This window comes from Natator depressus, chromosome 1 (genome assembly GCF_965152275.1).
Source record: "Natator depressus isolate rNatDep1 chromosome 1, rNatDep2.hap1, whole genome shotgun sequence".
NCBI lineage: Eukaryota > Metazoa > Chordata > Testudines > Cheloniidae > Natator > Natator depressus.
The window spans coordinates 132985055-133005655 of record NC_134234.1 but is presented as its reverse complement, the minus strand read 5'-3'; the positions used below and the strand labels follow the sequence as shown (position 1 = coordinate 133005655).

General features: G+C 46.1%; 1 long non-coding RNA gene across 1 annotated transcript; it reads left to right on the top strand.

The window, feature by feature from the left end:
• Positions 1–274: 274 nt before the first annotated feature.
• Positions 275–19570, top strand: LOC141983105 (uncharacterized). Its single transcript, XR_012638302.1, has 3 exons — positions 275–305; positions 5448–5540; positions 19426–19570. It is a non-coding gene; the product is annotated as an uncharacterized LOC141983105 (long non-coding RNA).
• The last annotated feature ends 1031 nt before the right edge of the window (positions 19571–20601 follow it).

Here is a 20601-nt window from a genome sequence, read left to right as displayed (position 1 = left end):
ATTGTATAAAGGGTCTAAATCACACTATAATTTGGTCATGGAAACAGAATACAAGATTTAATAGGACTATATTGACTATAACAGGATTCAAAAAAGAACTAGAGAAATTCATGGAAGATAGGTCCATCATGGCTATTAGCCAGGATGGGCAGGGATTGTGTCCCTAGCCTCTGTTTGCTGGGAATGGGTGACAGGAGATGGATCACTTGATGGTTACCTGTTCTGTTCATTCCCTCCAGGGCACCTGGCATTGGCCACTGTTGGAAGACAGGATATTGGGCTACATGGACCTTCGGTCTGACCTGGTATGGCCGTTCTTATGACTATAAAACAAATGGACTTCTCACTAGTAGAATCAGAATCCTTACAATGTGCAAAAAGAATGCCTTTCTCCAAAGCTACTGATCTTGGAGGATTCCCACTCTATGCTCCCTGGTTGAGAAATAGCCATGTCTTGATGGTTTTTTGAACCCCTGAGTCACTAGGGCAGGTGTACCTTAAAGACACCAACTATTGGTACCTATGTTGTCCCTCCACTCCAGCCCACTTTGATTTAATGGTGAATTATGGAACTCGTAACAAATACTAAGAATTTTTCACAACAATTTTTTAATGAGATTTCCTGAATTTTTGATGCACTCTAGTCACATCTTTTCTGACTGTGGTTGGGGAATGAGTTACCATAGGACATCTGATGGTTATCCTGCCCAACCAAATACTTCAGCTGTATTGCCTTGTTTGACCCCTCCCCCCACTTTTTAGAGGTCAGTCATTCTGACATGTTGGTTTTGGGAAAAAATAACCTCTTTATTTGATCCAGCCTCTTCACTTGGGCTGGCACACTGACCAAGTTCTTAACATGGCTTTGGCCATGTAGCCTGTGGTAGTTTGGGAAAGAGGAAGTTGGTGGTCATGTGCTTTTGCTGGTGCAAACAATCCTTTTTCCCCCTCTTCAGCTGAGTGCCCAGGTACATTACGGAGGCTTCAGGTACCTGCTAGCAATTCCCAGGCTTTGTCTTTCCTTGTTTGACAGCTCATTAAGGCAACTGACTTGTTTTGATCATAGACAGAGTTCATTATGACTTCTTCAGGGCTTGCTTAAACCCTGCCAAGCTCTGCACCCACTTTTTAACTTGAAGACTCATCATTTGACATTTCAGGATTCATGCCATACTCTTGCCTTAGCTCTGTCTGCACTAGATGCTATTCAAGGGTGATTAGCACAGGAATGTAATTGCATGCTGTGTTTGATTGACAATCACATTACTTTTTCATTTGTCTTAGCATGGATCATAGCTAGCTGGGGGGCAACATTAGTTCCAAGATTCCACTTTACACCATCAAGATCTCAGATTGAACACCTGAAGACTCACTTTACATCTCCTGCAAACTAAGCAAGTCTGAAACACAGTTAACTTGGAGCACTTCAAAGAAAAAATCAGAGTCAAGATCCTATATTGGACTGCAAATCTGGAATGGATCCGACAGAAGGATAGGCCCCATATTTTCACATCCACAATACAGACGCATGTGGACTAGATGATACATCTGAGGGAAGGGAACAGACGGAGACTCTGCCGATTGGAAGGCATGAGATGCACTGTCCTAGGGTTGGGGGTTCCACAACCACCGCTCCCAAGAGAAGGAGGCGGGTGGTGGTGGTCGGGGACTCTCTCCTCAGGGGGACTGAGTCATCTATCTGCTGCCCCGACTGGGAAAACCGAGAAGTCTGCTGCTTGCCAGCAGCTAGGATTCACGATGTGATGGAGAGACTGCCGAGACTCATCAAGCCCTTGGATTGCTACCCCTTCCTGCTTCTTCACATGGGCACCAATGATGCTGCCAAGAATGACCTTGAGCGGATCACTGCAGACTATGTGGCTCTTGGAAGAAGGATAAAGGAGTTTGAGGTGCAAGTGGTCTTCTCATCCATCCTCCCCGTGGAAGGAAAAGGCCTGGGAGAGACCGTAGAATCGTGGAAGTCAACAAATGGCTATGCAGGTGGTGTCGGAGAGAAGGCTTTGGATTCTTTGACCATGGGATGGTGTTCCAAGAAGGAGGAGTGCTAGTCAGAGACGAGCTCCACCTAACGAAGAGAGGGAAGAGCATCTTTGCAAGCAGGCTGGCTAACATAGTGAGGAGGGCTTTAAATTAGGTTCACCGGGGGAAGGAGACCAAAGCCCTGAGGTAAGTGGGGACGTGGGATACCGGGAGGAAGCATGAGCAGGAGTGCGCAAGAGGGGAGGGCTCCTGCCTCATACTGAGAATGAGGGGCAATCAGCGAGTTATCTCAGGTGTTTATACACAAATGCAAGAAGCCTGGGAAACAAGCAGGGAGAACTGGAAGTCTTGGCACAGTCAAGGAATTATGATGTGACTGGAACAACAGAGACTTGGTGGGATAACTCACATGACTGGAGTACTGTCATGGATGGATATAAACTGTTCAGGAAGGACAGGCAGGGCAGAAAAGGTGGGGGAGTTGCATTGTATGTAAGGGAGCAGTATGACTGCTCAGAGCTCAAGTATGAAACTGCAGAAAAACCTGAGAGTCTCTGGATTAAGTTTAGAAGTGTGAGGAACAAGGGTGATGTCGTGGTGGGAGTCTGCTATAGACCACCGGATGAGGTGGATGAGGCTTTCTTCCGGCAACTCACGGAAGTTACTAGATCGCAGGCCCTGGTTCTCATGGGAGACTTCAATCACCCTGATATCTGCTGGGAGAGCAATACAGGAGTGCACAGACAATCCAGGAAGTTTTTGGAAAGTGTAGGGAACAATTTCCTGGTGCAAGTGCCGGAGGAACCAACTGGGGCAAAGCTCTTCTTGACCTGCTGCTCACAAACCGGGAAGAATTAGGGGAAGCAAAAGTGGATGGGAACCTGGGAGGCAGTGATCATGAGATGGTCGAGTTCAGGATCCTGACGCAGGGAAGAAAGGAGAGCAGCAGAATACAGACCCGGGACTTGAGAAAAGCAAACTTTGACTCCCTCAGGGAACTGATGGACGGGATCCCCTGGGAGAATAACATGAGGGGGAAAGAAGTCCAGGAGAGCTGGCTGTATTTTAAAGAATCCTTATTGAGGTTACAGGGACAAACCATCCCAATGTGTAGAAAGAATAGTAAATATGGCAGGCGACCAGCTTGACTTAACAGTGAAATCCTTGTTGATCTTAAATACAAAAAAGAAGCTTACAAGAAGTGGAAGATTGGGCAAATAACCAGGGAAGAGTATAAAAATATTGCTTGGGCATGCAGGAGTGAAATCAGGAAGGCCAAATCACACCTGGAGTTGCAGCTAGCAAGAGATGTTAAGAGTAACAAGAAGGATTTCTTCAGGTATGTTAGCAACAAGAAAAGTCAAGAGAAAGTCAAGGAAAGTGTGGGCCCCTTACTGAATGAGGGAGGCAACCTAGTGACAGAGGATGTGGAAAAAGCTAATGTACTCAATGCTTTTTTTGCCTCTGTCTTCACGAACAAGGTCAGCTCCCAGACTACTGCACTGGGCAGCACAGCATGGGGAGGAGGTGACCAGCCCTCTGTGGAGAAAGAAGTGGTTCGGGACTATTTAGAAAAGCTGGACGAGCACAAGTCCATGGGGCCGGATGCGCTGCATCCGAGAGTGCGAAAGGAGTTGGCGGAGGTGATTGCAGAGCCATTGGCCATTATCTTTGAAAACTCATGGCAATTGGGGGAAGTCCCAGATGACTGGAAAAAGGCTAATGTAGTGCCCATCTTTAAAAAAGGGAAGGAGGAGGATCCTGGGAACTACAGGCCAGTCAGCCTCACCTCAGTCCCTGGAAAAATCATGGAGCAGGTCCTCAAGGAATCAATTCTGAAGCACTTAGAGGAGAGGAAAGTGATCAGGAACACTCAGCATGGATTCACCAAGGGCAAGTCATGCCTGACTAATCTAATTGCCTTCTATGACGAGATAACTGGCTCTGTGGATGAGGGGAAAGCAGTGGATGTGTTGTTCCTTGACTTTAGCAAAGCTTTTGACACGGTCTCCCACACTATTCTTACCAGCAAGTTAAAGAAGTATGGGCTGGATGAATGGACTATAAGGTGGATAGAAAGTTGGCTAGATTGTCAGGCTCAATGGGTAGTGATCAATGGCTCCATGTCTAGCCGGTATCAAGTGGAGTGCCCCAGGGGTCTGTCCTGTTTTACAATTTTTCCACATTGCCACAATGTGGTTGGCCGGTTTTGTTCAATATCTTCATTAATGATCTGGAGGATGGTGTGGATTGCACCCTCAGCAAGTTTGCAGATGATACTAAACTGGGAGGAGAGGTAGATACGCTGGAGGTAGGGATAGGATCCAGAGGGACCTAGACAAATTAGAGGATTGGGCCAAAAGAAATCTGCTGAGGTTCAACAAGTACAAGTGCGGAGTCCTGCACTTAGGACGGAAGAATCCCATGCACCACTACAGACTAGGGACCGAATGGCTCGGCAGCAGTTCTGCAGAAAAGGACCTAGGGGTTACAGTGGATGAGAAGCTGGATATGAGTCAACAGTGTGCCCTTGTTGCCAAGAAGGCCAATGGCATTTTGGGCTATATAAGCAGGGGCACTGCCAGCAGATTGAGGGACGTGATCGTTCCCCTTTATTCGACATTGGTGAGGCCTCATCTGGAGTACTGTGTCCAGTTTTGGGCCCCACACTACAGGAAGAATGTGGAAAAATTGTAAAACATCCAGTGGAGGGCAACAAAAATGATTAGGGGACTGGAACACATGACTTATGAGGAGAGGCTGAGAGAACTGGGATTGTTTAGTCTGCAGAAGAGAAGAATGAGGGGGGATTTGATAGCTGCTTTCAACTACCTGAAAGGGGGTTCCAAAGAGGATGGATCTAGACTGTTCTCAGTGGTAGCTGATGACAGGACAAAGAATATTGGTCTCAAGTTGCAGTGGGGGAGGTTTAGGTTGGATATTAGGAAAAACTTTTTCACTAGGAGGGTGGTGAAACACTGGAATGCGTTACCTAGGGAGGTGGTGGAATCTCCTTCCTTAGAAGTTTTTAAGGTCCAGCTTGACAAAGCCCTGGCTGGGATGATTTAGTTGGGGATTGGTCCTGCTTTGAGCAGGGGGTTGGACTAGATGACCTCCTGAGGTCCCTTCCAACCCTGATATTCTATGATTCTATGATCCTCCATTAATGTTCTCTGGCGTCAACTTCTTTCGTACCTCTGCATGCCACGTGGGTGATTAAAGGCACCTCCGTGGATGAAGCATTACTTTGTTCTAAGCAATGTGTTTTCTCTGTACGAAGGAGATCAGTCATCTCCCAAACCAAGACCAACAGTGCTCTCATCAGTTGAGGCCTCTGGCTACTTCACACTGAATCATGTAAACCTAAGGATGATAAGAGGTATGACGATAGATTCTTTAATTACATGTTCATATACTGTTTTTTTTCTGTCTCATTCATTGCACAGGCTGGACCTGCTCTGGGGATGGATCAAGACTGTGTGGTGAAAGGAGGCTGTTGTCTGTAGAACCCCTGCCTCATTTATTACACAAGTTGGATGGTGTGTACCTTTTGTGGTTGCCAGGAAGCAGAGGACCTAAGGCCACCCAAAGCTAAAAGCCCTCCCCACTCAACAAAGGGGGAAGGGCCACTGAACCCAGACCACAAGTAAATAATGAGGACAACAAATAAAATAGGACAGGAGTGAATTTTAAAGATTAAAAATCAGGGAAACAGAAGGGAATGCTCAGCAGAGAACTCCCAACTGTGCCCACTGCTTCTTAAAGGCACTGACTAAGGAGTCAGTGAACACTCCCCAGAGGAACTCTGCCCAGAGATATGATCCGACAAGGGACCAGAAATAGGCCCACAGTTGCAGAACACCGCCTTGTCCAGCTTCTTCCTCCTGGTATTGGCCAGCACCAGGAGGTTGATGAGGAGGTCTCACAACTGTTTGGGGGTGCAGATGGGTGTGCATAGATCAGGAGGTGCGGGGAGAAGTGCAGCCAGAACCTCAGTAAGCAGTTCTGGAGCAATTGGCAGAGGGGCTACAACTGATGCACCCTAGGTAGATATGAGCCACTGTCTCCCTCTCATTACAGAAAGGACAGGTGTTGGGAGTTCACATTCCATGCCAAGTATGTGCCATGCTCATGACTTCATGGAAAAGCCATCAACTGGCCTACCAGGGTTCCTCACCTTCCTCAGGTGGCAGCAGGGTTCTGTCATTTTGGTGTTGGGGCAGGACACCGGGGTGAAGAAGTGGATGGTATGAAGCATGAGCACATACAAATGTTGTCCACCTCTGAACCATGCCCAGACCAGCTGAATTTCATGAAGCCACCTCAGGTGGCATGTTGGGAGCAGCCAGGGAGGCTGGTGGGGCAGGAGCCTGATGATGAGTTCCAGCAGACCAGGGTGAGTGGTGGGTAGGGAGCACCCTCCCACAGAACGCACTTGAGAAAAGTGAGAGAGGTAGGAGGCAAGGCTGCCCTCACCTCCTGGAGTACATGACAGGGGACACACAGGGTGGGCAGCTCCAGGTGGTGGCTGAGTGCCATAGGGTCCACCGAGTCCCTCCAATCTTAGTCCAGGAGGTCTCAACTTCTCGTGACACCCACCAGGACTATCCTCCAGCACACCAAGGAGGACTCCAGCCACAACAGACCTGGTCCCTGAAACTAGCGACCAGGTCCTGAGGAGGTCCTGGTAAAAGACCAGCAGCTTAGCAAGATCTCAGGGAGACTCCTCGGATGGAGATAAAAGAGCTGCCGGTCATATCGGAGTCCTCAGAGGTGGTGGGAAAAAGGTCTGTGCCAGCATGCTCCATGCTGGATTACCGGCACTGTAAAGGAGTCTCGGCAGGGCCTGAAGGCAAAGGTGCAGAAGCTGACCAGGCTCTGTTTGCCCTCCCACAGGGCGAGGCTCAGGACACCCACAGAGATCCAGTGCAACCCTTGTCAGAAAAACTCCAGGATCGCTAATCCACTTGTCAGGGGTGGAGTAAGGAAATCGATTTTAAGAGCCCTTTAAGTCGAAATAAAGGGCTTCATCGTGTGGACGGGTGCAGGTTTACATCGATTTAATGCTGCTAAATTCGACCTAAAGTCCTAGTGTAGACCAGGGCTTAGTGATCATTAGTGACAAATACAGCCGTAATGCAGTTTCAACATTTGGGAAATATTCTATCACATTGGATTCAGTGATAACTCGGTACATCCAAATAGATTTGCTTTTGTCATCTTCTCTCTCTATATCTGAGAGTGATGTGGCACATCCAGTGTTGAGTCCATATCCCATATCTTTGATCTAATCTACAATGGCTGATAGTGTCTTCTTTGCCAGCAGTGCAATGAATTCATCACAAATAGTCTTTGATAGATATGATGTATGGCCTTTTCCATGATTTGCATGTTCATTGATGTGCTGAGCTAAGAAAGGGACAAACTTAAAGATTAACTCTAGAATGCCAAGGTAATTGCCATTGTTGTTTCGACCCAACAGTCTCGGAATGGCAGACCACCCTCAGCAAGAAAAACTATGGTTTCAACTACATGTCTGAGAACGTTCTTCCAATAAGCACGAGCTTCCAAAAACTGGTTTTCCATTAGGGTATCAATTTTGCCAATACATTTCTTTTGGGCACGGAAGCTGCTAACTGACAATGTATGCTGGTCACTCATTGCATGATTGGTAATGTATGCAGTATTCTTCCAATCATTGAAGGCCTTCGCAGAACATTCCTCACTTTTTGGTATCAGAAAACAGGTGGCAATAAAAACAATACACTTTCTTCTTGGAAGGTGAATAGATGAGCCATTCTCGCTTGCCAATCTGTTTGTTAGGCTTCACATATTCAAACATTGATTTGGTCAGATAACGATTCTGATTGGTGTACTCTCGCTTTGTCAGTGAAAAGTCAGCATCTAGATTCTGGCATTTCTGTGGGCCCTTCTCAGTCCAATATACAATGAAATCTTGAGAAGTCATGGTTCCACTCACCTGGATCATTGGAGAAGTATATTTTTGTATTACTATCACTGGGAGAGTCTTCAAAGGAGTGGAGTGAGACTGCAGGTGGAGAAGTCACAGGAGGCTGCTCCTTTTCATCAGGCGCAGGCACAACAGGTTCACTTGGGCTGGTATTCGCCTGGACTTCCTCACCAACAGACTTAATAGGAGGAAAAAACATTAGGAGAGAAGGAATACCTTTCAGCATTACATCTTGTCTTTGCCATCTTTCTTTGGCCACCTTCAATTTCTGCCATCCTCATTTCTTCGACATGGTGACTATTGTACAGTGTAGGCCTACGGTGTACAATATTGCTGGGGCCCACAAACACTTACTTAGCCCAAAAAGACAAAATCACAACCATTGTAAATTGAATTCACAATCTTGATGGATTAATTTGTACAAAGCAATATCTAACGAGACAAAAAATTTCCGATTGTTGGATCATATTAAAGAAGTTCTGTATTAAAATCACAAATGAGTTTGATTCCCCATAGTTTAAATTCCAGGGTATTACTAATTAAGAGGTCTCTTGGGTTTTGGTACTGTTTCTCTCCCTCTATGTGTGAAACTTGCAAGCTGCTAATTGTGTTAGTACATTCTAAGACAGAATCTGTTCTCAAAGCAATTCACAGAGACTCAAAGCAATACTCTAACAACAGAAACAGCACCCAGAGACTCCCCGCCCTTTTGTTGTATTAACAATTGTGATTAAAATAGAGATAGAGGATGTATGTGGACGGATGCTTGGTGTGGATAACAACTGAATGATCAGGGAGGTGCCAGCCTAAGAATCCAGTGTCCATCGGCTGAAGAAGGCGTCAAGTGGAAATAACCAGAGGACCCCCGGAGGGCAGACTGGAATCCACCCAACAGCCTCAAGAATGGGAGAACCAAAGAACAAGATAACTTCTTGGAGCCGTCAGGAATGTGCTATCTGCTGATTGATTCAGCAACAGCATGATGAAGCAATTCCCATAGACTGGCATAGGAAGAAATTCCTATAAAAATAGACTCTTAAAAAGTGAGAACTTTGGGGTCTGATTCTGCAAACCAACTTCCAGGAGCATCAGATGAGCATCTGACAAGGCCCTGCTCCCTCCTCATGTCCAGGCCACCTGGCCAGTGGCTTGGCATGAGCAACTCTAAGGCTGGTAACTATGATGACAACCTTGCAGAACCTCTGTGTGTGTGTGTGTGTGTGTGTGAATGTGTGAATAAATATGAGATTGAATGGAATGTTATAGCTATAACTAACTGCTTACTATGATAACAACCTTGCAGAACCTGTGTGTGTGTGTGTGTGTGTGTGTGTGTTTGTATGAATGAATGAGTGAATAAAGATGAGATTGAATGGAATGTTACAGCTGTAACTAACTGCTTACTATGATTCTTTCTGTATTCACAATAAATGTGGTATTTTGCCTTTTTCCCTTTAATAAGATCCTGCTGGTTTTTAATTTATTGGTATAACACGATGGCCCCGCTACGGTTGCTCAGCTGTTACTTCAATATGGAATGGAGGACCTACAGTAGGGAGTAAAAATAGGAGGGCCTAAAAATTAGGGCCTAAAGCAGTAGTTCTCAACTTATTTACCATTGTGGGCTGCATATGCAGCTCTCTGTGTGTTATGTGGGCCGCATCCACACAATATATATACTACCTGTATACCTACCAAAAATAAGGTTTAGTATTTATTATCTGACAGCAATGTGATTCAAATCGATAGATACCTTTCATTTCAACAGTGGCAAATGTCTATCAAGAGCATTTTATTTTGCTAATTTAAGTAAAAACATTAACCATTAATTTGTCCTCACTTACATTAGGGTCTGGAAATGACCAATAGGGGATGGGCAGACAGTTGTTGTCAGCTGCAGGCAGCCCAGGGCACACTGCAGCCTGGCGCATGCTCATTCCCCCCCAGAGGCGACACATAGCAGTGGCTATTGGGGAGGGACGTGCCCCCCTCCATTTCTCCAGACAGACACCCAGAAGCGAGGAGGCATCGCTCCCTCTAGCGACAGCACTCTGTCATCCCCTTCTCTTCCCCCATCCCATTCCCTTCCCCTACCCCATCCCCTTTCTTCTCCACACTGTCCCCTGCCCCATTCCCCCTCCCCCCTGCCCACTTCCCCCATCCCCGTCTCTTCTCCCTGTCCTGTATCATCCCTCTTCCTTCCCCGCTGCCTCTTCCCCCCGCCCCCCACAGGCACTCACCAGTTGTCCAGAAATAGGACCCAGCACACATAGAAGATGATGGTGACGGGCACTAGGAGCTGCCTGCCAGCCTCAGCCAAGGAGAGGGATAGAGGGAGCCTCTTCCCTCCCTGACAGCTAAACAGAGTTCCGCAGAAATTGTTTGGGGGGGAGACAATGCTGCCTCAAACTACACCCATGGCTGGCACGGGTTCCCATGGTAACCGGATTTTTAGTGTCCGGTCACCCGTGGTAACCGAACGCCTGGCAGTGTGTTCCTGCAGCGTGGGGAGATGCAGATGGGAGGGAGCAGAAGCAGCAGGCTGCTGGCTGGCTGCCGGCTGAACTGCTTCCACGCCATAGGGGGCTGCTTTGCCTTTCCTGCTGGCAGGAGCGCTCCAGGAGGGCTGCGTGATCAGGCTCCCCCACACCCAGCTCTGGCACCGGCCCTGACCCCTGCCTGACCAGAGCTGCAAACTTTGAATTATTTTTAGCACACAGCTTGCTAATTGGGCCGCATGCAGCCCACGGGCCATGTGTTGAGAACCGCTGGTCTAAAGTAGGGTCTAAAAATAGGAGGGCCTAAGGCTATAGCCTTATTAGCCTATGGGTTAATCTGGCCCTGGACATCTGCCGATAGAAATGCACCCATTCTGGGTTTGGAACAGGGCATACATGGTAACCAGACTGAGACTCAGCCCCTCCGCTGAGGCCCAGAGGTGCAGCAGGCGTCCCGGCATGACCTTGGCAACCCCCAGTTTCTCAGGCTGAAAGTCTGGGGAGAACAGGGTAATTACCTGAGAACTTTAGCTTTTATTAGAGGGGGAAAAATATGTTTCTAGCCCTCATTGCTGTGGAGAAAAGATTGAAAAGATGAACCTGAGAAGACTCAAAAACCAGAAAACAAATAAAAAGAACCTTAACGTGTTATTTTAAAGTCACTTTAATTTGGCGGTCCTGAGTTTTGAATGCATGTGGTTAGCCATAGAGATTTCATGAATCCAGAACCCCAAGTTGTTCCAAATCAGGGCCTATAATTTTATAAAAACTGAGAACATGGGAAAATTCTAACTCAGATGGTCAAAGGGGTCATACTGATAAAATAAAAAACAAACAGCAGACATGGTTGCATAGTGTGTTGCTATTTTAATTTTTCCAGAGCCATCCCCTACTGGGGTTGGTCATGCTTTCAGAATGGATAATCTGATCATGTAAAACTAGGACAGGAGAAATTGGTGAAAATGGAGGTGGGAAGATGTATGAGAAATTTTCTAAATTAAGTTGAGTTTAATTGACCTTATGTGAATCATCAACTCTGCATATTCTCAATGTTTTCTATCTAAACTCTTTCATTTGCTAGACATCACCAGAAGTCCTAATTCTTCTTGTTTCACTAACCATATTATAAATTTCAACACACTACCTGTACAGTGATGTGCAAACTTTCTGTGGGATTCAGGAACTTTGTATGTAATTTGTTTTCTTCAGATTTGCCTTGTTTTGTAGATTCATAGATACTAAGGTCAGAAGGGACCATTATGATCATCTAGTCTGACCTCCTGCACAATGCAGGCCACAGAATCTCACCCACCCACTCCTGCGAAAAACCTCATCTATGTCTGAGCTACTGAAGTCCTCAAATCGTGGTTTAAAGACTTCCAAGAGCAGAGAATCCTTCAGCAAGTGACCCATGCCCCATGCTACAGAGGAAGGCAAAAAACCTCCAGGGCCTCTTCCAATCTGCCCTGGAGGAAAATTCCTTCCCGACCCCAAATATGGCGATCAGCTAAACCCTGAGCATATGGGCAAGATTCACCAGCCAGATACGACAGAAAAATCTTTCCCGGGTAACTCAGATCCCACCCCATCTAACATCCCATCCCAGGCCATTAGGCCTATTTACTATGAATATTTAAAGATCAATTAATTACCAAAATCATGTTATCCCATCATACCATCTCCTCCATAAACTTATCGAGTTTAATCTTAAAGCCAGATAGATCTTTTGCCCCCACTGCTTCCCTTGGAAGGCTATTCCAAAACTTCACTCCTCTGATGGTTAGAAACCTTCGTCTAATTTCAAGTCTAAACTTCCTGGTGGCCAGTTTATATCTATTTGTTCTTGTGTCCACATTGGTACTGAGCTTAAATAATTCCTCTCCCTTGGCTTGAAACATTTTATTATTAGAAAACATTCAGGTAGCACCCAGATATGCAATTAATAATAATAATCCCTAGTTTTTTCATCTGTAGATCATCATCTCTAAGTATCATAATCCCCATTTTAACAGATGGGGAAACTGAAGATCAGGGAGTTGAAGGGACTTGCCTGAGGTTAGCCAGTGGCAAGCACAAATAAGGAGGCTGTAAAACAGCAAGAAAATTTTAAATTAAAGTCCTCACCAGAAAATTTTGAAATTTCAAGTGCAATTTCATGCATTTTAGAGCAAGATTGTAACCCCCCCCCACGAAATTCAAACCAAAACAAGAAACACATCCAGGCAAGCAAACAAGCTACCCTCACATTTATTTGGATTTCCAAAATAAGCTGTCAGTGAGGAATTAAGTCTTAGTAACAGGACAAACCCTTTTGAAAATCACAGTCCTTTAAAAAATTGTTATTAATTATTGTTACAATTGTTTTTGGACCTGAACTTACAAATGTAGAATTATGTACAAAAAAACCTGCATTCAAAACTAAAACAACGTAAAATTTTAGCGCCTGCAAGTCCACTCAATCCTACTTTTTGTTCAGCCAATAGCTGAGACAAACAAGGTTGTTTACATTTGCAGGATAGAATGCTGCCCGCTTCTTGTTTACAATGTCACCTGAAAATGAGAACAGGTGTTTTCATGGCACCTGTTGTAGCCGGCGCTGCAAGATATTTACATGCCAAATGCCCTAAAGATTCATTTCATGCTTCATGCTTCAACAGTCATTCCAGGGGACATGCATCCATGCTGATGATGGGTTCTGCTCGGTAACTATCCAAAGCAGTGCGGATTGACATATGTTCATTTTCATCATCCGAGTCAGATGCCATCAGCAAAAGGTTGATTTCTTTTTATGGTGGTTTGGGTTCTGTAGTTTCCACATCAGAGTGTTGCTCCTTGAAAGCGTGCTCCACACCTCATCCCACTCAGAGTTTGGAAGGCACTTCAGATTCTTAAACCTTGGGTCAAGTGCTGTAGCTATCTTTAGAAATCTCACATTGGTACCTTCTTTGCGTTTTGTGAACTCCATAATGAAAGTGCTCTTAAAAACAAAATGTGCTGGGTCATCATCCGAGACGGCTATAACATGAAATATATGGCAGAATGCGGGTAAAACAGAGCAGGAGACATACAATTCTCCCCAAGGAGTTCAGTCACAAATTTAATTAGCGCATTATTTTTTTAACAAGTGTCATCAGCATGGAAGCATGTCCTCTGGAATGGTGGCCGAAGTATGAAGGGGCATACAAATGTTTAGCATATCTGGCATGTAAATATTTTGCAATGCCAGCTACAAAAGTGCTATGCGTACGCCTCTTCTCACTTTCAGGTGACATTGTAAATAATAAGCATGCAGTATTATGTCCCATAAATGTAACAAACTTGTTTGTCTTAGCTGAACAAGAAGTAGGATTGAGTGGACTTGTAAGCTCTAAAGTTTTACATTGTTTTGATTTTGAGTGCAGTTATGTAACGATAATAAATCTACATTTGTAAGTTGCACTTTCATGATAAAGAGATTGCACTACAGTACTTGTATGAGGTGAATTGAAAAATACTATTTCTTTTGTTTATCATTTTTAGAGTGCAAATATGCGTACTCTTTGTATTGTACACTTTGTATTCTGTGTTGTAATTGAAATCAATATATTTGAAAATGGAGAAAAACATCCAAAATATTTAAGTAAATTTCACTTGGTATTCTATTGCTTAACAGTGCAATTAAAACTGTGATTAATCATGATTAATTTTTTTAATCACAATTAATATTTTAGAGTTAATCGCATGAGTTAATTAATAGACAGCCCTAGTTTAAATAAAATGTTGTCCAATGTGGATAAATGCTTCACAAACAACGCTGTTGAGATTCGAAGACACAATGACCATTTCAGGCAGGAATAGTTAAGTATTATTTGGGTGAGAGACAGCTGTAGTATTAGAATCATAGAATATCAGGGTTGGAAGGGACCTCAGGAGGTCATCTAGTCCAACCCCCTGCTCAAAGCAGGACCAATCCCCAATCAAATCATCCCAGCCAGGGCTTTGTCAAGCCTGACCTTAAAAACTTCCAAGGAAGGAGATTCTACCACCTCCCTAGGTAACGCATTCCAGTGTTTCACCACCCTCCTAGTGAAAAAGTTTTTCCTAATATCCAACCTAAACCTCCCCCACTGCAACTTGAGACCAATATTCTTTGTCCTGTCATCAGCTACCACTGAGAACAGTCTAGATCCATCCTCTTTGGAACCCCCTTTCAGGTAGTTGAAAGCAGCTATCAAATCCCCCCTCATTCTTCTCTTCTGCAGACTAAACAATCCCAGTTCCCTCAGCCTCTCCTCATAAGTCATGTGTTCCAGTCCCCTAATCATTTTTGTTGCCCTCCACTGGATGTTTTACAATTTTTCCACATTCTTCCTGTAGTGTGGGGCCCAAAACTGGACACAGTACTCCAGATGAGGCCTCACCAATGTCGAATAGAGGGGAAGATCACGTCCCTTGATCTGCTCGCTATGCCCCTATTTATACATCCCAAAATGCCATTGGCCTTCTTGGCAACAAGGGCACACTGTTGACTCATATCCAGCTTCTCGTCCACTGTAACCCCTAGGTCCTTTTCCGCAGAACTGCTGCCTAGCCATTCAGTCCCTAGTCTGTAGCTGTGCATTGGGTTCTTCCGTCCTAAGTGCAGGACCCTGCACTTATCCTTATTGAACCTCATCAGGTTTCTTTTGGCCCAATCCTCCAATTTGTCTAGGTCCCTCTGTATCCTATCTCTGCCCTCCAGCGTATCTACCACTCCTCCCAGTTTAGTGTCATCCGCAAATTTGCTGAGAGTGCAATCCACACCATCCTCCAGATCATTTATGAAGATATTGAACAAAACCGGCCCCAGGACCGACCCCTGGGGCACTCCACTTGACACCGGCTGCCAACTAGACATGGAGCCATTGATCACTACCCGTTGAGCCCGACAATCTAGCCAACTTTCTACCCACCTTATAGTACATTCATCCAGCCCATACTTCTTTAACTTGCTGACAAGAATACTGTGTGGTTAGGTGTATGACGTGTAGCTACAAACCAAAGTTAGTGGGTCAGACCAACAGAAGAAACTAAAAATTAAATATTCAGACTCGTTTGAGAAGCTCAGACTATACATTTAAATTGCATGTTGACTTTGAGGTAAAACTGGCAGCATACAGGGCATGCAGTTTTCCATTCACACTGCAGAAAGCAGCAGAAGAAAGGAGAGGCAAGAATGGTTTGATGTGATAGAAAAGGTTGAAGGCCTCAGTCCCTTGGGATGGTCCCATGAGAAGTCAGGAGATATTAGAACGTCAGTAGATATGGGGATAGCACTGTTTATTCACAGCACAACCACTGTACAACCCAAGTAGGCAGATTGTGGACTAGAGAATTCTGTAGTTCTCCATGTGACAGAGCAGCAGCAGAATCACTCCATGTCCCCTCCTGCAGCCTCAGGAATGGATTATCCCTCAGCTGTCATATGCTCACTCCATGGAAGACAACGACTAAAGGATCCAAACTAAAAATGAATCCTCTGGCTCCCCTTCCAGTCATCCTGCATATTGAGTCACAGAGATTCCCTATGAAGCTCTCTTCAACATCCACCTGTCATGGGCTCTGAAAGTCTACCCACTGTGTGGAAGGACCACATCACATGCACTGAAATCAAAGCTCTCAGTGCTGGCTGGGAGTATAGGGTTATCAGACTTCACGCCTAACTAATTTGAGATAGAGCTGTCAGAGATAGGTTTGAGATCAGACACAAACTTTGTTATACTGGAATTAAGGTTGAGAGCACATAACAGTAACAGTGTAGTACGTCTTGACATTGTCCATTGCTCTAAAACATTGGTTCTAAAACGTTTTTTCCGCGGACCACTTGAAAATTGCTGAGCGTCTCGGCAGACCACTTAATGATCTTTCCAGATGTTGTTTGTACCGTTAGCTAACTATTGTAAAGTGCTTCGGATAAAAGCACTATATAAAAAAAACCTTAATAACAACATTTTTTTGTTCTACACATAAAAGCACACAACTCATATTTTAATATCAGTCGTCTTACCTTTCTAATGTGATGGATGCGCCCTCTGTCCCCCGTTGCAGCTGGGGCTGGCGAGGAGTGGGGGGCTCTCCCCAGCCACAGCAGCCACAGTGCTGAGGCTGGGAAGGAGGGCTGTCTCTCCCCGGCAGCCGCAGCCCTGGAGCTGGGGAAAGTCATCTGGTTGCTACAGCCCTGCACATCCCAAATTCCCCCCACCCCCTCTTCGCACCCCGCTGCCCCCTCCCACCTACCCCCAAAGGCACCACCTCACTTTACATGTGCGTCTTCTCCAGGGTCCAGGCACCTCATTAGTGGAGCCACATTTCCACTAATGAGGTGGGTGGCCCTTCATTCTCTCATGTGTGGCTGCCCAGGAGTGCACCTTAGAGGGAACTATCCGCAGACCACCTGAATGGAGCTTGCGGACCACTGGTGGTCCACGGACCACAGTTCGAGAACCTCTGCTCTAAAACTATCCTGCGTCCCTGTCATTTATTCACAATTCTATAGTTTTATTTCCCTGGGCTTATTTTGTTGAGGTCTTGATTACTGTCTTCAGAGCTTCAATGGTGAATTATCATGCAAAACGGATTTCTGATCTCAGTTCTGAACCCCATACCTCCCACCCCCCAAACTCCTGAATGGGATGAAGCAAATCTTACAGATGGTGTCTTTTGTCTACATTGTCCTTTGAGTGAAATCTCTTAAAGCACAGAAAACAACGAGGAGCATTGCAATGTATAATCAAAGAAGGACTTAAAATTATTTTTTCCTCTCTGAAAAGTGACTTTAAAAATCACATTGTAGGAGTCTAACGTAGGAGTCTCATGTTTAACATCTCTCAATGATCCCTATATCACCATTTAAATATATGCTTTTTCTAGCTACTGTTATCCGCACATTCAACATTAGAATCAAACTGCATTCCTCTGGCTCATGTATCATCAACAGTAGTAAATATTTTGCAAGACTAATACTGCCTGTACAAACCCATAGTTTTCCAATTCTGCTGTCTGTTACACCACAGCAATCCCATAATCCTTCAGTGGTATTTCACAGGTCTAACTGATGGCAGCTTTTGGCCTTCAGAGATGACTAACAATTTTATTGATGTAGTCTGAGTAAGGCTACGTTTTAGTCACGGGTATTTTTAGTAAAAGTCATGGACAGGTCACGGGCAGTAAACAAAAATTGACGGCCCGTGACCACTGTTCCCTCTAATTTTGTATGTCCATGTGCGGAATGAATTTTGTTAGGTGCACCAATATGGAGGTGATGTGGAGTTTGGGCAGAGGGCTGGGGTTTGGAGGGGTGAGGGCTCCAGCAAGGGGTGAAGGCTCTGGGGCTGGGCTGGGGATGACAGTTTCGGGGTGCAGGAGGGGGCTCAGGGCTGGGACACAGGGTTGGGGTGTGGGGTGGGGCTGGGAATGAGGAGTTTGGGGTGCAGGCTGCCCAGGGGCTGCGGTGGGGAAAGAGGACTCCTCCCAGCCCCCCCTCGCTGCAGCAGCTTGCGGCCGGGGGAGAGGCACCTCTCCCTGACTGTGGCAGCTCTGGCGGGGCTGGGCTGGGCTGAGGGAGGGGCTCCTCTCTCCTGACCGCAGCAAGTCCGGGGCAGGTCCATGCTTGGGCCGGCGGGGAGAGGCATCTCTCCCTGCTGCGGCAGCTCTGCACTGGGGCGAGGCGCTGGTGGAGGGGTGCTTCTCCCTGCCGCAGCCCTGAGCCCCTGCACGGGGCTTAATAGGCAGCTGTGCGGCCGCACAGCTTAGACAGAACTTAGCCTGTGACCTGTCCATGTCTTGTGTTATACCCCTGAGTAAATCTTGGGAGTGCTGTGTGTACTCGGGGATGTGTGTGTGTTTGAGGCAGTAGTCGAGGGGGTGGTGCTGCGGATACTTGAGGGGCACACGGGTGCTCTGGGGTGCCCAAGGGGCGCTGAGGCAGTGTGGGGTCACAGGTGCTCAGGGTGGGGTGCAGCCCAGGGGGGTGCCACGAGTGCTCCGGGGGTGTGTGGCCTGGAGGGCTGCCATGGATGCTCTGGGGGTGTGTGGTCAAGGGGGTGCCACACATGCGTGGGGGGGCCCCGCAGGTACTCAGGTGGGGTGGTCCAGCACCATGGGTGCTCGGGTGGGAGCAGCCTGGGATCCCCAGTGGTGCTGGGAGGTGAGGTTTGGCAGCGGTGGCAGGCTCCCTACCTGGCTTCTCAGAAGTGGTGACAAGTCCCTCCCTAAGCTCTTCGGTCCATGTGCTACCAGCTCCGCAGCGCCCGCTGGCCAGGATCTGCGGCCAGTGGGAGCTGCGGGGGCGGTGCCTGCACACAGAGGCAGTGCATGGAGCTAGGCGTTGAAGGAGGGTGATGTTGCCACTTCCGGGGAGCCCCCCCAAGGTTTGTACCACCCAGAGCCCTCACCCCGTCCCATGCCCCAACCCCCTGTCTCCTCCCACACCCAAACTCCTCCTGCTGCTGCTGGGGCAGGGGAGGGCAGCGGCCCAAGACTGCCCCAGCAGCGGCTGGTGTGACTGGCCCATGGGCTGCCTGGGCAGCCCTGGAGCCAGCCGCACCGGCTGCTGCAGAAGTCATGGAGGTCAAGGAATCTGTGACTTCTGTGACCTCCGTGACAGACATTGAAGCTCTGAAGACAGTAATCAAGACCTCAACAAAATGAGCCCAGGGAAATAAAACTACAGAATTGTGAATAAATGACAGGGATTCAGGATAGTTTAGAGCAATGGACACTGTCAGGACATACTACACTCCAGTTGCAAAAAGATACCTCATAGTGGCTGCTAGTCGGATTAGCTTGAGAGCTTTATTAGAGCAATACCAGGAATCTGGCATTACTAAGCCTGTCTTGCTCATTAGGAGAGCCATTTCACATGCAGTTCAGACACTCTGAGATGCCTTAAGCCACTATTTGGGGATGAATAAAAATAGTCTTTATCATTGCCTTTAGAACTTGGAAAAGCTATTACATCTTTATGGACCAAAAGAAAGATAATCAACGCAGACCGAATGGGGGAGATTAAGCTACGGCAAATACACACACAAGCCAGGAACCACTAAATTCAGCAGCCCTCAGTTCCTTTACTCAACTTTGGCCCTGGAGCTCCTGTGCAACCCCAAGTAAGTCAAAGCAGAATTTGGCACTCTTTAGATTTCTAAAGGTGGGACCTCAAAATGAGCATAGGTGAAAGGTACTATCATATCAATACAGCACAAAGCACACTAAAACAATGTCACCTGTATGTATGTGACAAGCATGAAGCCTGAGGTGCCACCAGGTTAATTATTAAAGCAGCTCACTCTGGTTATTTCAAACAGAAGAGCTGCTGTCTCATTATTAGTTCTTGTAGACTACTATTTCCACTGTATAGAAGTAGCAGATTAAATCAGGAACTACAGCATCATCATTAAATGGCTCTGATGGGTTTTTCAGTTGCCAAGGGCTTCCAAACCCTATTATCACTGACAGGGGATCTCAAAGTTTTGTTTAGAGAACACTTGGAGGAAAACAGAATTGTCCATTAAAAAATATGGTAACTGTCTCTTTCCCTGCCTCCATTCAGCCAAGTCAAAGTGCACAAAATATTTTTCAGGGGTTTCAAAGCTGTCACAGTGGCTTATTATTTAACTTTTTGTCCAAAAATTAGCACTTGACATAACATGTGGATTGTCACTTGCTGAGCTTCATATGGGAAGTTATACACTCTGGATAATATCATTGCTACATTTTTAGGAGTAAACTCTTTGGGGTAGAGTCCATCTTTTTGTTCTGTGTTTGTATCTTACACAATGGGGATCTGGTTGATGAATGGGGTGCCTACTTGCTATATAGTACAAAGAGTAATAATAATTAATAATATTGCTAATGAAAATTAAACCTGCATGGCCAAATTCATGCTTGGTGTAACTCCATTAACTCGAATAATCTGATTTCACTCGAGCTACAACTGAGATGAATTTAGCACAAAATGTTCAAAAGTGCCCAAGGAACCTAAGTGCCATTTTTTTTCAAAAGTGATGTCGACACTTAGAAGCAAAAACTGCATTGTAAGTCAATTGGGATTCAGCTCCTGAGTATTTAAGTAGCTTTTGAAAATGGGACACAGGCATATCTGAAAATGTTACC